Consider the following 18611-nt stretch of genomic DNA (forward strand, 5'->3'; position numbering starts at 1 on the left):
ATCGAAGGATCGACGGTTCGATTCCCACTCTGACCTAGTCATGTGCTGTTGTGTCCTGGGGCAAGACACGTTACTCGCCTTGCCTAGTGCTGCTCTCACACTGGTGCATGAATGTTGTTGGTGGTGATTGGCAGCCACGCTTCCGCCAGTCTGCCCACGGCAGCTGTGACTACAAATGTAGCTTAGGGAGAATGTGTGAGCAAATGAATAATGGTGCTCTATTATTATTAATACAGAAGCACTCCAAAATAAGCTGCAAATTACTGAAAATATACCAAAATACAAAAACACAAAAGCAAGCTGCAAAGGGATAAGAAATGAATAACTACATTGAAGCAATTTGACAACAGAGATGAAATATTTAAGGAAAGATGAAGCAACAAACAATTAAATACAAAACAGTGAAAACTAAGCTGAAATTTACAGAAAATATAAGAAAATACACATACAACAAGCATAGAAAACTTGACCAAATGTGGAAACCCAGTAAATTATAATACAATAACTTTATTCATCACCGAAGGGAAATTCAATAAACGTAAATAATAAATATAGAAATAAATATAAACAATAATGAACAAATATATAAAATAATAAATCTATCTGCAACTACGCAAAAAACAGAAAATACAGAAACGCGCTGCAAATACACAAAACAGAACAAAGTGTAGAAATATGTGCTAAACATAAAACAAACAAGGAAATAGAAGAAAATAATAATACTCAACCAAATGCATAAACAATGCAAAATCAAATGCAAATTATAGAAAACGCAAGCCAATGCAAAAACCAGTTGCAGAAAACAAAAATTCGGAAAAAATAAAACAAATATCTCCAGCAATATGATAACAGGGAGGTCACATTATGAGGCGAAAATGCCACAAAACAGCAATACCTATTACATAAACAGTGCAAAAGGAACTGCAAATCATAAAAAATATTAGAAATTATAAACACTCAATAAACACAGAAAACACGAACAAAAGAACTTAACAAGGCGTAAGTATAGAAAGCACGACAAAATACAGAAACATAATGCAAAAACATAGAACACAATGAAATCTAGAAACATGTCTTACATGAAGAAAACACAAGGAAATACAGAAACACAGCAAAATAAGTTGCAAATTAAAGAAAAGAACAAATATAAAAACCCGCTGCAAACAGACAAAACACAAGGAAATTATGAAAACACAGGCGCAGCATTTGTACTACAAATACAGGAAACACAACTAATTACAGAAACAACACAAATGTAGAAACAAGCTGCAGATGGCAAAGATGGATGGATGGATGGATGGATGGATGGATGGATGGATGGATGGATGGATGGATGGATGGATGGATGGATGGATGGATGGATGGATGTCCACCATAAACTGAAGGCAGTAAAGGGACTAACTGGTCCATTTAGATGATGTAACTCCTCCCCCTTCAGCTAAAACACCAGGCACATACATTACCAGTCAAAAGTTTTAGAATGCCCCAATTTTCCTATTTTTTTATTGAAAAATGAAAGCACAGGACAAATAAACAAATGAAGTTTTAAAAAATCAATTTAGAAACCAAAATGTTTTCTAAGCCTTTGACTCATCAAAGTACCACCTTTGGCAGATATAACAGCTGAACACACTCGAGGCATCCTTTCCTCAATGGAAATCAAATATTCTTCAGAAAGTGTTTCCCATCTCTGTTGCAGAAGTTCCCATAAATGTGTGGTTCTTGTAGGTTGCTTTGCTTTTACTCTTCTGTCCAGTTCATCCCAAAGCAGCTCCATGGGGTTTAAGTCTGGACACTGTGCTGCCACTCCATGTTTTCAAGCTTACCATCTTGTTCTTTTTTCCTAAGGTAGTTCTGGCATAGCTTGGACTGATGTTTTGGCTCATTATCTTGCTGTAGGATGAACCCCTGACCAACTAGGAACAAACCAGATGGAATTGCATGGTGCTGCAGAATGCTGTGGTAGCTGTTTTGGTTCAGGGTTCCTCTCACTCTGTACAAGTCACCGACCCTGGATCCAGTAAAACAGCCCCAGAGCATCATGCTTCCTCCTCCATGTTTGACAGTTGATGTCACACACCGAGGAATCGTCCTTTCTCCTACTTGATGGCACACAAAAATCCTGCGTGATGAACCAAACATTTCAAGTTTTGATTCTTCAGTCCATAATACCTTCTTCTAGTCTTCAGTAGTCATTGGTGGTGTATCATGGCCCAGGCAAGCCTCTTCTTCTTATTCTGACGTCTTAGCAATGGCTTTCTTGCTGCAACTCCAAGTCTTCTCTTCACAGTTGAAACTGAAACTTCTTACTACAACCACTACTAAGCTGTTCTTGAAGCTGTTGTCCTGTGACCTGCTTATCACCAAGCTGTTGACTCTCAGAAACTTGTTTTCTGATTCTGTTGTGGCTTTGGGTCTTCTAGACCTCTTCCTGTTAGAGTTTCCCCAGTCTCTAAGTGTCTTTTGATGGTGAAGAAAACTGTACTCACACCTTGACTGTCTTCACAATTCCTCTGTAAGAAAGACCTCCATTTTTTAGTGATATGGTGGTCTCTGGGCTGCACAGTGGTGTAGTGGTTAGCACTTTCACCTTGCAGGCTGTCCTGGGATCTTTCTGCATGGAGTTTGCATGTTCTCCCTGTGCATGCGTGGGTTTTCTCCGCGTACTCCGGCTTCCTCCCACAGTCCAAAAATATGCTGAGGTTAATTGATTACTCTAAATTGTCTGTAGGTGTGAATGTGAGTGTGATTGTTTGTCTGTATATGTCGCCCTGCGACTGACTGGCGACCTGTCGAGGGTGTCCCCTGCCTTTGCCCGAGTCAGCTAGGATACGCTCCAGCACCCCCCGCGACCCTAGTGAGGATAAAGCAGTGTACAGAGAATGGATGGATGGATGATGATCTCTTTCTTCTATTGTTAATTGCCTTTTCCTCACCAATGTTAAATCAACACACTTACTTCTGCTGTACAATACTGTTCTAATAATGCTCTGGAGGGTTTGGTGCCATGGTGTGTTCCAACACTATTTTTATGCAGACAGAGGAGGTTGTAAGTAATCAAGAAAAGTTGGGACACCTGTAGGATTTGGTAGCACCAACTTTGAAGGTTTGAACAACCTCTGTTGCTGGAGAACAGCTTTAAGTTGTTAATCCACTTATTGTTCCTTGAAAAAAGGTCTTTTTGTATAATTCTGAAATGTACATTATTTTTCAGTTTTGGATAACCTTACCTATTTTTTAATCTCTGACAGTTCACCACTTACCTTTGTACCATTTCAAGCTATTCATTGGATTGGAACGACTTGAATTTCAATTTTTAAAAAATGCAAAAACTGAGGCGTTCTAAAACTTTTGACCGGTAGTGTCGCTCTAAGCAATGATACCAGTATCAATTGCAATATTACTTTTCTCGATAGTTTGTGTGATATCAGTTTCAATATCATGTATAATGTTTTACTTTCATGTACAATATTCTAATTACATGTGAAATATTTCGTTTTCATATACTATATGTCAATGTGCAATATTTCATTTTTATGTGCAATATTCCAGTTTCATGTGTAATATGTATTATCATGTGCAACGTTTCAATTTCAGGTGCAGAATTTTAATGAAGGCAGGAAATCTAGTTTGAATACTAAAAATTTTCAGACAACACAATCTACGCCCATGGTTATTTATACAGCACATTTCAAACAGAATAAGATTAACATTACAAATTTATCAGATAAATTCAAATATTAAAGCTACCTGCTGATTATCACTTACGCTTTTGGAGTGGTCAAACACAGGAGAAGTTTTAGAAAAGGTCGAATATGTTTTTTATAATTAACGTTTAAAAATTAAAGATACATAAATAAATCAAAAGGGCACACAGAGGAGCAAAGACTTTTACTAAGTAAATGTAGTTAGCATTGTAGTTTTGAAATACACAACAGAAACTCATCATTCTCTTCTGTCCTTAAGATTTCTGCTACTACAACCACAAATCATTCATTCACTACCGAGATAATTTCTCCCTTTTGTGAGAGAGAATTATGAAATAGCTGTCACAGGTTTGTTTATGTGTAGAATGAAATACTTTTCTGTGAATGACGGCTATAACAGTTTTAGCAGCAACTGATAACAGTGACATATCAGACTTTATTCAGCACTGATAGCCTTGCTGTCTTGTAAGCTGCTGCTGCTTATCTGACGCCTCACATTGCTGTTTGGTGATGCATCATGTGCTGAGTTCAGTTTACAGGCTGAATAACATGCCGCAGGTTCAACACAACAGCAGCTGAGGGTCACAGCTTTTCTTCAGGTTAACTCCACCCCATCCTTTCAAAAAGACAAAAAAAAAAAACATTCAGATGTTTTTTTTCCTACTGAGCAAGAAAAGGTGCAAGAGTAGAAAAAGTTTCATTTCTTTTAAAGACTCCTCTAATAAAGAAAATCAATGAAGCAGTCAGAGGTGTAAGAAAAAAAGAATCCTGTTGGCAGATTTCAAAGGCTTGTTATCTTTAAACAAAAATCAACAAAATGACAAAACCAGAGCCAAAAACTGTAAAAACAGAAGGAAATGTCAGATTTTCAACTTTCTTACAACTGCTTTTTAACTACTCTTCTGTAATGAATCCTTCATTTGAGAAAAGTATCCAGATCTAACCTTAAACTTATGACATTTCGTCAAAAACACTTGTCTTCCTTTAAAATTTACAAAAAAATGAAACGTCTGTAATAAACAGATTCTGTTAAGACTCGAGAAAATCTGTGTTCATGGGCGCAAAAGTAAAGCTATTATTGACTCAGCTGTGAAAAATGGTGACATGAGAAAAATTCAGGAACTTTTTGCTGAATTAGATTAAACTGCAGGCTGTGTTTACACGTAGTACATAGAAGTCTAACATGGAAGCACATTATAAATGTAAGTAGTAAAATATCTATAGTATGTAGAACTGCAATTTATGTTTTCAGTGTTGGTAGCATATGTGTTTGCTTGGAAAAGTGCCGTACATGTTGATATTTACCCAGATTTTGTAAAATAAATAATCACAGGAATTACATTTTCGTTTTCTCTTTTTAAATAATGTGTAGCATTATCACTGTATCATACAGCACAGAAGACATCTCTGAGTTCTCTCTCCTTCTAGTCATGATTGTGCTGTTTCCATCGAGGAGAAGGACTTTATATTGCAGTTAAAAATGATCCCACAGTGAGCAACAATGTGGACAGAGACAACGCCGATGTTTGAATCACATGAAAATATGATCAACATGTGCATATGAAGTAATAAAGTAATGATCAGTGGCAGCTTTACTGAGGATGCTGGTGACTATTTATGACCCTCCTCTTCCCAAAAAAGCAGCGCAGTCGTGCACACATTCACATGCTCGCATGGACACCAGTGTGAAGCTCATCCTCACTGACACATGTGTTGTATTTCAGTGATAGAGGCCTGCTCTCTCTCTCACTCTCCCTTTCTCTCTCTCTCACTCTCTACACGCCTCTCTCACCCATTTTTATTTTTATCTGCCATGTCATGTGGGAGTTGTGAGCTCCATCCCCGACTGTTTGGGCCATATGTGCTCCCTTGTCTCTGTGTAACCATCCCACCAACACACAAACACAGAGTCATGTACTGTACACCAACAGAGCCAGAAGCACACGCACAGTCACACTATCTGCATGGCAATTAAACATGGACAGCATGTGTCTCTGCTTCCACTCCATTGGCTGTTATTCATTTCTGTTTGTCGGTTCGGTGTTGAAAGGTTAGGCCATTATTGCAACTGTAAAGAAGATTTTATCCTCGGTGTTTTGAAGAATTCCTGTCAAGAGGAATCCAGCACACTGATACTTGTCTGTGATCATTTAAAATGAAGCAACATCCCAACAAGCCCTTAAAATTAAACGGCACAATATGTTGTTTGCAGCTGTTGGGTTTTCTCATCTGACATCCAAATTTCTCTAAAGTGGAAAATGCCACCAACTTAGACTATAAATGTGGAGAATCCATCCATCCATCCATCCATCCATCCATCCATCCATCCATCCATCCATCCATCCTTTATAAACCACTTTATCCTCTGTAGGGTTATTTCCAATAAAAAAAAAAGGGAAAATTGGGACATTTTAAAACTTTTGATCGGTAGTATCTGTGCCTGCTGTTTTAGCTGAAGGAGGAGGAGTCACACAGTTTAAATGGATCAGTCAGCACCTTTTCTGCACTCAGTTTATGGTGGAAATCCTTCCGTCCATCCTAATAAACAAAGCTATTATCAAGACAAATTACGTGTCAGTTGATTGTGCATTTATTCAGCTTTGGGTATTTTCTTTCATAACACTTCAAGTGGAAAACACTGGAAAATTAGTGTGACTGTTTTTCATTTTAGCATAACAAATTTCTAGGCAGATTTTTTTTGGGGTTAAAGAGTTGTCCTGACCACTCAGAGGATGCAGATCCACAGGTTGGGAAACACAGTCACAGCTAAAATACTCATTGAAGTGACTTTGCCCTCTTCATGATGCACTTTTAAAAAAAAATTCACGTCAATTATTATCTCATTTGTAGAACCTTTTTGGCTGATCCTTAGTCATTGTCCAACCACTGAAGGTCATTCCAGACAAATAGTCTTGAAAAGGAGGAAGCAACAGTTCAGTGTAAACAGAAGAATTGCAATAAGGAAGAAAGTTGAAACTGAATGATGGGGAAACCAAATTTCATCAACTGTATATCTCAGAAAAAAGTAAGCCTGAGAGCAGCCTGATGTAAAACCAGAACAGCACACACCTATATATCACTAAAATTTTAAAACAGGGACCTCACATCCTCGCTGATCCTGACATGACAATGACATGGAGAGAATATGAGTGGCAGAAGCAGATTCTTACTACACTATTTCTGAGTGTTTCATCATGCCCCATCTGCCAGACCTGAAGCCATAAGGATTTTCTTGGAACATCTCGGCTTTGCTTTTGAGACAGAGAAAAGGCTTTGGTTCTCTCATTGTTGTTCTGGATTGAGCAAAGAGATGTCTCCACTGGCCCTGCAGGGTGAAATATTGGCTCAAGTAGCTCTTGCTGGTGCTCCTTTTTTTATGTGGTTAGAAAGCACTACACCTCAGAGGAGTGTGATCCCCTGACTTGAGAAGGCACTTTTAACATTTCAGGCAGTGGAAAGGAAATTTTACAGCTGATTCCTCCACCACAGATTGATGATGTTTGCACAAATACATGAGAAAAAAATGGACAAACATGTTCTTCAGATATGTTTATGGGCCTATAAAATGTAAAATCAGCATGGTGATAGAGCCAAATGAAAACTTTTGATATCTAGAGTGATTTTAGACATGAGATATGGAACATTGCTGGTCATTAAGACATGGGTCCCTTTTCCAATAATGTTCCTGACAGTTTCAGTCAGATATACCCACCAGGTGACGATCGCCATTCTTGTGAGATTAGACAATATACCAAGAGATATATAATGCATAATAATGCAATAGCACAAGAAATCTTAAAAATGGCAGCTTTTTGAAGTGCCCAAATAAAAAACTGAACTGTCTCTGTGTCGAGGATAATTCATATTTAAAACTATGTAATGAAGTTGCTGCCATTGCTCGGTGCATAAATGTGCACAACACTCTCCCTTTGGAGATGATCATATGGATCCTGATCCTGCTGCTGTAGATATTTAATAAACTCAGAGGAAATACTCCTAAACAGCTGGAAGCAACAAATGATAATGTAGTTCTCTGATGTGAAGAAATGTAGGACTACACAGTGTGATCTGCTATCAGATCCTGACACAGACTGATTTCTTCTCCTTGCCCCGTCAGAATTTAATGAAATTACCGGCACTGCATTTGTTGCAGTTGCACAAATGTACACAGTTCTCTGACTTTGGAGACGCTCGTATGGATCCTGTTGCAGGTATTTAATATTCTTTGAGGAAATAGTGTTTCTGAAAAGTTACTCAGTCCAACATAGTAAGAATGTTGGTGTTTGTTTTGTTTTTGTTTTTTACAGAAAAGTGACCAGGGTGTGCATTCACACATAAAGCCAAAATGTTCAAATGCCATAAAATTAGTGGAATGGGGTGTCTGAAGCTTGACAACAACTGTAGCAGCTGAAGCAAAAGTCAGCTTCATAAGCTGACAAGATGAGATGCTTCTTAAAACATCTAAAAGTAGAATCTTTAGCAGTGGTCACATGCAAGGTACAAATTATGGCTTTCAAGGAAGGTCATGTTGTCAGAAATGACAGGCGCATACATAAACATACATAACGCACTTCATTTAGATTTTATTTATTTTTGTTATCATTGTAGGGCTGCACTGTGGCTTGCTGGTTAGCTAGAAGATCTGCAAGGCGAAAGTGCTAGTACTTTGAATTAGTTAAGAAATCTAAAATGTGTAATGTGTAAAAGCGGTTTGCATTGTTGCCTTGCATCTAGAAGATCCCTGGTTCGCGACCCGGTCTTCCTGGGATCTTTCTGCATGGAGTTTGCATGTTCTCGCTCTGCATGCGTGGGTTTTCTCCGTGTACTCCGGCTTCTTCCCACAGTCTAAAAACATGCTCAGGTTAATTGGTAGCTCTAAATTGTCCTTTGGTGTGAACGCAAGTGTGATTGTTTGTCTTTCGCCCTAAGTCAGCTGGGACAGGTTCCAGCACCCCCATGACCCTACTGAGGATTAAGCAGTGTATAGATGATGGATGGATACCATTGTTCCCAGAACCCCTGTCATGAAGATCCAAAAAAATACATTTACCTGCAGTATACTAAACATACTTTTATAGGACAGCCACAGATGATCCAGGATCATCCAAACTGCACGTGCAGTCATGATACCAGTACTGATCGTGCAAAGACTTCTTAGGAACAGAGTTTAATGTCTACTGCTGCTACACATCACCTAATCCTAGAGGACCTAATTCATTCTCTGCTTAAAGCTATGATACAGTGATTAAAAGTTTACCTGGAACATTTAGAGGAGCAGCCATTATTCACCAGCTGTTTCTCATTTAGACTCAACTGCCAACAAGCTGGAAGCTATATTATCCATCAAACACTCAATTTTAGAATGACTGATCATCCAGCCCTATTGAAGAAAAGTACACTGCAGAGAAGGGGATTCTCTTCATGCAGTGTCATTGGACCCCACAAAGACACAGGCAGTGTCCGAAATCACACTGCATTAAATGAAGCATGAAGAAGATCTGTTCCTTCACGTTGTGTTTTTATCCATCTATGGATGAACATGTGCTGTGCCTGCTGCTCTGTTTCTTTAATCACTTCTGTTTTCTCATGCTGTCAAAATTCTTCACATTCTCTCGTCACTACACTTGTCAAATGATCTTTCTGCCCACGTTCTTCGAGCCAATCAGTCTGGTTCTTTAAATAAAACTGTATTTCCTTAATTCTGCCTTTTCAGACTTACTCATGTATACCGATGTTGGGTATGTGTGCTGGTACTTGTTACTGTAATGATGTTTTATCTTTAGATTAGGGATATCCCAATCAAGAGTCATTTAATTTGTTGTATCTGCCCATACTGAGTCCCATTTTCCTCAATAATACACACTTTAAGGACAGTTTAAAGTTATTAAAATCAGTGAAACACCATCTCAAATGTAGTGTGGAGAGATAAGGGTTTACCAAGGATGCAATGCTCCTTGTACACTCCAGCCCTATAGGTATAGGTTTTATTACAATAAAGAATACCTTTAAGCTGTTTTGTCAATCAAACAAACCCGAAGAGAAGTGGAAGAAGTATTGTGCTCTCACTTTACGTCAGCTGTATGATAACGGATGTAAACGTAGATCGGGCTCAGGTTCGTTCTCGGTAAAGCAGATACTGAACAGCTGCTTACCAAATGCATTCCTACTTATAATGCAGAGCTTTGGACGGCAGTCAAAATGCCTGCATAGAAGACCATTTATTGAGATTGTGCTAGTTTGTGCGAGCACATGAAGAACTTTAGGCTGATATGAAGCTTCTCCAGTCGGCACGTGTATCTACTGCATTAGCTATTGTGGCTAGAAGTTGCTCTTTTTATTCGTCACTGATTCAGTCTGTCTCTCCCTGCCCAAAAGGTGAAAGTATCCATTTAGCTGTTACCATGTTCCAATGATGAAATGATTTATAGCTGAAAATTAAAAAAAAAAAAAAAAGATAAGAGAGGAGGAGGAGGCTAATGGAGAAGAAGAGATCCTGACTCAGATTCACCTGATAATGAAGAGTTCAGGTATGAATGAATGAATGAATAGTTTATTTCGGTTACAAAAATTACAGTAAACAAAATTGTTTCCTTTCCCGCCTTTGCTTCTCTCTCTCTTTCCTCCTCCCCTACTCCTCTCACAGGTAGAGTCAGAGAGACTTTGACTGGGACGGTGAAGATTGAAAAGTAGCCCATTATATTAAATAACGATGGCTAATGTAGTGCCAGAGCTGCAAAACTGAACAAATATCAACAGGAGTCACAATTTTGGTACTCCACTATAAAATCACTTGGTTTCAACTTAGGCAAATCTGACTTTAAAACATCTTACACCAGTATTTCCCAACAAATTTTTGGTCACACACCTGTCTGAGTAAACTGCAGCCACAGAGCTTACATCTACCTCTGTGAGAGTGTTTATGGAACATCGCTGTGACTACTATAGCTGGCAGTGATCTGATATGTTTTAATTGAGCAACAGCAGCTAATAATAGTATCGAGACTCAAATAGTTTCTGAAAGTGACACTTTTGCCGGGGAGCTCCTCTCATAGTTCACTATGTAGTAGGCACAGATAGGGAGTAGGGAACGAGTGGATGATTTCAGGAAAGACGTTTTCCAAAGTAGCTTCTTATTCAGTGGGATTTAACACCCATAGCTGTGTGAGTCATGAACAAATTATCTTATTAGTAACTTATTAGACGTCATTATGCTTCATTCTCCGTTTCATTCACCAAATTAAAATATATCCGACCTTGGTGCTGACTTATTGTTGGGCACACAAACCATGACTACTACTTTTGAGTCACATCGAACCGGCGATAAAGAGACTCAGCTGTGTGAGTGTGTTACTCCACAGATGTGTGTTTGTGTGGAGCTGCTGCCCAGTCTGGATGGCTTCGTGCTGCAGGAATGAATGGAATGTTGTTTTACACACACGCACGCACGCACGCACGCACGCACGCACGCACGCACGCACGCACGCACGCACGCACGCACGCACGCACGCACGCACACTTGTTTTAAAGTGAAATAGTTTTACTTTCCATCCATTTTGGTTGTCAGCACCGACATAGTGGGAGTGGGTGGTTGTGGATGTTTGCAGGATTTCAGAGCGGGGGAGTGTCCAGCTGCATTTTGACTCTGAAACAGCCATTGTTAAGTTAAAATATGGGGTGTCTCACCATAAAAAAGCTCTCTGGGATGCATCTGGATGGTTTGTGCTTCAGTATCCTTAAACACAAAGCAGATATCCTGTACACGAGATGTAAATAGCTCCACGGATGTAGAGTTTTAACACTCACAGTTAGCAGGCAAGTAGTTTAAAAACATCAGAATTGTGGTTTTCAGATGTTTTAAGTGATTATCAAGACGTGTTAATAGCTGTTTTCACTGGATCTGCCTCTGCGTTGTGCACTTACACAAAAGCACAAAAGATCATTTGTTGTTGCCTCTCGAACAAGGCAGCGGAGACGTATTTCTTTTCTTTCCTCACTGTCATGCCGGTTTGTCTGCTCACGACTTCAAGTGTGGGTGGTAAAGAATGAGTTTACACAAAAGACACACACACAGACACACTCATTCAGGTTGAGAGCTGGAATGACGCCTTGTGAAAATCAACAGGGCAGATGTCTGCATAGCTTCCTTACATCATAAACCAATCAAACACATTCAGACCAAGAAAACCTAATTTGAACATTTCCTCCCACACTGACACCACATATCTCCTCCTCCTGCTGTTTTTCCATTTGGCCTTTCCTTCCTCTGAGCTCGCCACATCGACTTCTGCAGCGTTTTTGACATTCAGGCCGCCACGCTTCACCCCGGGATGACCCCCCGACACGTGCTTGTGATACCCAGAGAACGGGGCTCTCCTTCCCCTTCGGGCTTTTCCGGAGACTCCCATCCCCAGAGTGGCAGCATATAAAAGAAAGAGAGAGAGAGAGAGAGAGAGAGAGAGAGAGAGAATGGAGGGGTTGCCAGGTTGTTGCACTAGACGGTCTGCCTCTAAATATTTAATGCGCTGCCTCTGAGAGAGAGATAAAGAGAGAATCAGGGTGGTTGATATATTGATGAGCCACAAGGAGGGTCGAGGATTGGATGGAAGAACGAAGGAAGGAGGGAGGAGGGGTGAGAAATTGAGGAAAAAATGACAAAGGAGGACAGAAGAATGAGGAGATAACCTTGCTTAAGGGTGCACTCATGCTTGCTCGCTGTCCACGCACATGTTTGTCATTTTGTTTCAACACGGTCATGCTAATGCAGGGTGAAAAAATTATGCTCCTACACAACCAGACTGTATTCTCTGTTAGGTTTTAAAATCTAAATAACGTGTCTTTGTCATTTGTTCTGTTGCTTTAGAGTTAGAGTTAATCTTCAGAGCAGTGGGGAAAATGCCTAGTTGTAAAAAAAAAGAGTAGTATCTTAGTTAGTTTTATAAAAATGCTTTTTTTGTTAGACAGTTTGTCTGTCTAAACCTCAGTAGTAGAAAAGTGAGCAGATAGGCAAAGTTATTATAAATGATCCTTTGGGAAGGATTGTTTGCATCCAATTTAATACCAATCAATCCATCTCAGCTGATTCCTTTAAAAATCAGCTGAAATTTTTTTATACAGGCAGACTTTTAGTTAAGTTACGTGAGTGATTTTATGTGTGTGATTTTATGAGCAATGTGGCTCTATAACGTGGGGGCTTATTAACTGTGTTTTTATGTCTTATTTACTTTTTCTTTTACTGTAAAGCACTTTGTGATTTTATTTTATCTGTGAAAGGTGCTATATAAATAAACTTTACTTACTTAAGAGTTATTTTACTTCAAACCAAAAAATGTTCTCTGCTTTGTGAGGCTAGAGTGAAAGAAGAGTGGGATTATGAATATCTGTACAAATATCTCTACAAAATCTGCACGAGTATGGCTGAAAATCAATCTGAAAGTGGGAGTTAATGAGGATCAGCAGTCTGAATGAGCCAGATCAACTCAGTATCTTCTATTATCAGTATGAAACTCCACAGACTCTGCTTTCTTGCTGAGCTGCTGTGAAGGAAAAACAACACAAAGAGGGAATTTTGCACTAAAAAGGCTGTAACTGTGGAAGATCCCAGCATGACTTGTCAAACACAGACAGTCATTTTACTCAGTCGTCATCTGATGCGAGTGTGAAAACAAGACAAAACAAATAAACTTCTATTTTAATCAATACAGCTGTCAACGGAATCATGGTAGATGTGCGTAACCACAACCTGACGCTTTTTTTAAATGGCTTTTGTCTGTTTTATAGAGTTTTATGGTTGTAATTACTGGGTTTGTATATTGGGCTCTAAAGTGCAGCCAAAACATGGGAGGCCTGAACTCAAGACTCGGAATGCACTGTGTGTAGAAAGTATAGACATTGAGTTAGCTTCAGCGGCTTTTCTGAACGGATTTTTAAACAGACTTTAACTTAAACACTGGAATTTGATCCCTTGTAATTGTTTTCCAGAAAAAACGCTGAACTTCTGAATGCAGGGTAGTCTATCCACTGTTTCTCTTTGTTTACACTTAGTAGTTTTCTGTCAAAACTGCAGATAATAAAGGACTCTTGGGAAATGGAGAAAAATCAAAGAAGAATTCATCAGGTTGCCATTCTGAATTTCACTTGTCAAATTTTAAAAAGCAATAATATTTCTTTAATTAGCTTAATATTTTTTTCAAATTGTGTTTGAAAGGTTAGTGCATTATTTTATATGTTTCATGAGAAATATGTCAGAAGAGACTTTAAAAAAAATTCTTAAAAGCAAATATGTTTGTCATGTATTCTAAATACGCTTCAAATTTTCATATCTTTGTCTCTAAAAAGGGCTGCCCAGTGGAATAGTGGTTAGCACTACAGCACAAGATCCCTGGTTCGTGTCCTGGCCTTCCTGGGATCTTTCTGCATGTTCTCTACTCCAGGTACTCCAGTTTCCTCCCACAGTCCAAAAATATGTTGATTCTAAATTGTCTGTAGATGTGAGTGTGATTGTTTGTCTGTATATGTAGCCCTGCGACAGACTGGTGACCTGTCCAGGATGTCCCCTGTCTTCACCATAAGTCAGCTGGGATGGACTTATGGTCCCGTCCCGTCCCGCCGCCCCCCCCCGCCGCCGCCCCCCCCCCCCCCCCCCCCCCATGACCCTAGTGAGGGTTAAGCGGTGTATAGAGAATGGATGGATGGATGTCTCTAAAAAGTTCAGCAACCAATCATGTGTTAGATTGGAGGGGACTTTGGTAACCCACGAAATTTAGAAGAAACTTGATGTGAAATGGCTGCATTTTAGCCTAAATCATGATGTCATGAATCATGAATCCCAAACATGACCCACTGTATAACCTGTACCACATGTTTGTGCTTTATTTTAGAATATCACTAAACTGTGTATGCATATAAAGGTTTCAGTAATAATGTTTTTTTTGGTCAAATTGTTTAAAACCGTATTTGCATTCAACTTTGGTTCACTATAAGCTTGCACAAAAACTCTGGTTCACTTTAAACCAGCTTTTTTACACATTGTACGTCGTAGTTTACCACTAGTTTTCCTACCGTAACGTGCAAATGCATGAATTGTTTTACATGTCAGTATTTTGAGAGCTAAGAAAACACCAGAGTCAGATTCCATGTATGTGTTCACATACTTGTGCAATAAAGCTGATTCTGATTCTGATGTTTTTCTAAGTCTAACCAGGTAGTTTCGGTCTCCTAAATTTAGTGTTAACTTCACTTAAACTACCTTCAAGTCTAAAAATTCCTAAAATTACTTTTTTTTCCAGATTATATTACATTATTTCAGCACATTTTGCAGCCGTCGGTAATTTGAGTCAAATATTTCACAAATATCTTCATACATATCCATAGTTTATGATAAGAAAATTTCAGGCAAAGCAAAGATGACCGCACACAAATGACCCAGTACTAAGCAGCAAATACTAGTTGTGTTAAATGGTCTGGACTTCCATCGTCTTTTCTGTGTCTTGCCCACTTCTTGCAGCACTTCATATCGAACCAGCAGCCTTGTGATTAGTGGAGTACAAGTTCATCTTTGGAGCCACAGCTGCCTGCATTATATCCTGATAGGAGATTACAAACTTTACAGTACTGTGACACAACAGTGTTACCTAACGTTATCAAACACCAGTCTATTTGGTTCTTTGCTGCTTCTCCTCACATCACAAATTCATTTCTTGCTGATCGCAGTCATTTCTTTCATCAACCTGCAAGTTAATCCTTAAAAACTGTGTTTGAAAGTCTTAAAAATACAACCTGAATGCACATTATATAATCATATATGTCTGTGTGAGTCTGCACAGATAGACATTAGACTCAGATGTGCTGTAATAACTGCTGCTTTTCATACAGGAATGCTATTGTTACCCACACATTACCACAGTGTTTACTCCCTGTGCACCGTGCCGCGACAGTCTGAAACCTCTGGCTGGGAAACAAGAAATGGTGACCACATTGGCCATGAAGGCTGCAGTGGAGAATCACACTGTTTCCTGCAAGATCAGCTGTTTCAGACACAGCAAAACGGAAAGGGATTCATGAAACAGTGTAAAACTCTGAGAAAAAAGTTGACTGGAGGAATAAAAAATGTTTTCCTAATGCTGCTGTTGGTTATTTTTCAGTAAAAGAAACAAATGTAATTTTCAGGGAGCAGAAAGAGACAAAAAAAGAGGCATGAATGGAAGGAAAAACGAGTGCGACAAAGGTAAGAATAAGAGGGCGGACTGTTGATGACGATAAAAAGGCAGAGAAAAATAATCTTGCCTGTAAACAATACAAATAAACACACATACACACTCTTGTACCGCACGGCCACATGTTCGTGTCAGGATCACAAAGGATGCTGGGTAATTATGCTAATGATGCTATAATGAGATGCACATGCCCTCTCTCATTAAGAAACGACATCTTCTTTCCTTTCAAAATATGGTAATTTCTTAAGCACTGTACCCACAATAAGGACACACACACACACACACTGCATCACAATTATGACTGATGCAGCTCTTCTGTTAACAGCTGACTACATCTTAACCCTTCAGATGCACAAACACACACACAAAAAGGCCTACACATTTGCAAAGACAAACACACTCATGTTATCTCCAGATGAACCGAACCCAAACCTTAAATCAAGTCTCCACGCTTTTTCATGATTTTGCTCATGGCGATTCGTTTTTTTGTCGCCAAAAAGAAGGCGAATCCACACATGTGTGACAATGTAAAGAGACATATGTCTGCACAAATGAGTAATACAGTTACAAACACAAACGCACACAAACACGAGACATTATTTGCATATGAGACTGATGGGGATTACACGGCTGCCATAAACAAAACTGCAACAGTGACTTTTATGGAACACAAAGCACACGTGCGCTTCACAAACACACACACATGTACAAATGAGCCAAAGCATTATGATGAGTCAGACGTGAAGTGAACAATGTTGATTATCTGGTAAAAGTGTGCAGAGAGACAGCAAGTAAAGGCTCACCTCTTGTAGTCTTCACTTCCTGAGGTACTTTGATTCTTTTCTTTAGTGATATTTTAACCCTTTTGTGGCATTTTCTGCTCCTGTCACGTTTTTTTTTTACTCATTGCAGGTTAATTTTACATGGCAATATAAAGTCCTGCACCTCTATGGAAACAGCATGGCCATAGCTAAAAGCAGAGAGGACTTTAAAAAGTAGTCTTCTGTGCAGTATGACACAGTTGTAATGACATAAATGATAAAAAAAAGAAGCAAAAAAGTTTGCTTACATAGAATATTTATTGTACAAAAATTGGAAAAACTTGAATCAACATGTACATTTTTCCAAGTGCCAACAGATGTTAACTATCTTAGAAAACGGTTGACACTGCACACATACATATATAGATATTATACAGTGTATTCATTTGTTTTTATACTTGTCTCCTCTCTGTTTTGTGTAAAGTCTCTGAATTTTTTGGCCCACGACTGCTGGTCCCAGTTGAGACACTAGGCACTTCTTGGTTACGTCGTAGAGCTTTATTTATGGCAAATTTTTCTAAATGAGACATGACTTTAAGATTAGATTTGGTTCATTTTAATGACTTACCACACAAGATTTACATAAGCGGTTCCTAAGAAATATACAAATCAAACATCAAACTCAGAACATCCCCACCGTGAAGCATGGACCAGCATCACATTAGGAAGGAAAGGTCAGAATATTTTAGAATAATCAGTATATACTGGGCAAAATACAAGTATGAGTTACTGTTGAAATTACATTCCTTATTTCTCAGTACAGGCATTAAAAAAACATAAACTGATGACAAAATTGAATGACAACTTAAATTTAGTCCTATGTGTTCACCTCAAAACAGCTTTGGTTTCAGACACACACTGACACATAACAATGTGACAGACTAAATTTAGATTATAATGCATGTTTTTGACTCCATGACAGCATCGGTACGTGTCCACACAGGTCAGCTGAAGAAGCATCACCACAAACTGATGTCAATAGCTGACCACACCCACAGCTACTCACCAAACACTCACCCAGTAGCCTTTAATCACTGTTATTTGACACCTTTTGTCATGTCATGGTGATGCAAGGCAAAGAGAACAATTAAATATGACTGTTGTCTCTGGAAAAACAGAAAAACAGAGAGGTGGACCCAGGTCTGCAGCAAAATATGACCTGCATCAAGGTTTTTTTTAAATCCACATTTTTGGTTCGACAGGCACATTTTCATAGTAGTCATAGCAAAAGTGTTCAGGAAAGTTGTCACAGAGATTTGGAGATTTTGTAGGATTGACAACAGGTTTAAAAGACTGGTTTTGTCAGACAGTCTACATGAGGATGAAATGTGAAGTAAGGAAAGTGAGTGTATGAAGACACTGGAGTCAAATGCAGCAAAAGGAGTAAACTATCAAGCTCTTCAACCTGCTAAAAAAAATGGAGAAGTAGAATGCATAGCTTACAAAAATATACAGTTTATACGACACAAAAATATATATTTATTTATTAATGGTAAATTACGTTTGAAAATAGTACACATTTTAATGCGGCAGTTTAAAGTTAATTCACTGAAAAAGTTGGAAATTTTTGAGCTGCTGATACAATGGCCTGTATATTTCTATCTGTACGCTGTTGTCAAAATCAGAATAAACACTGCAGCTATTAAGCCAAAATAAACTGAAATCTTTTTTGTTTGGGGTTAAAATGATCTCTTAAATTTGCTAGAAATGAATAATTGATAGACTTACCAACGTTTACACTTTAGAACATCAGCAAGAAACACAAAATGTCCCTTGGAAGTTTTATCGCTTTTATCGCGAATCACAGTTAATGTAATATGGCTTTTTTTTCTTCACAAAGTTCACAAAAAAGACTCTTTTATGCCTATATG

This window comes from Acanthochromis polyacanthus, chromosome 3 (genome assembly GCF_021347895.1).
Source record: "Acanthochromis polyacanthus isolate Apoly-LR-REF ecotype Palm Island chromosome 3, KAUST_Apoly_ChrSc, whole genome shotgun sequence".
NCBI lineage: Eukaryota > Metazoa > Chordata > Actinopteri > Pomacentridae > Acanthochromis > Acanthochromis polyacanthus.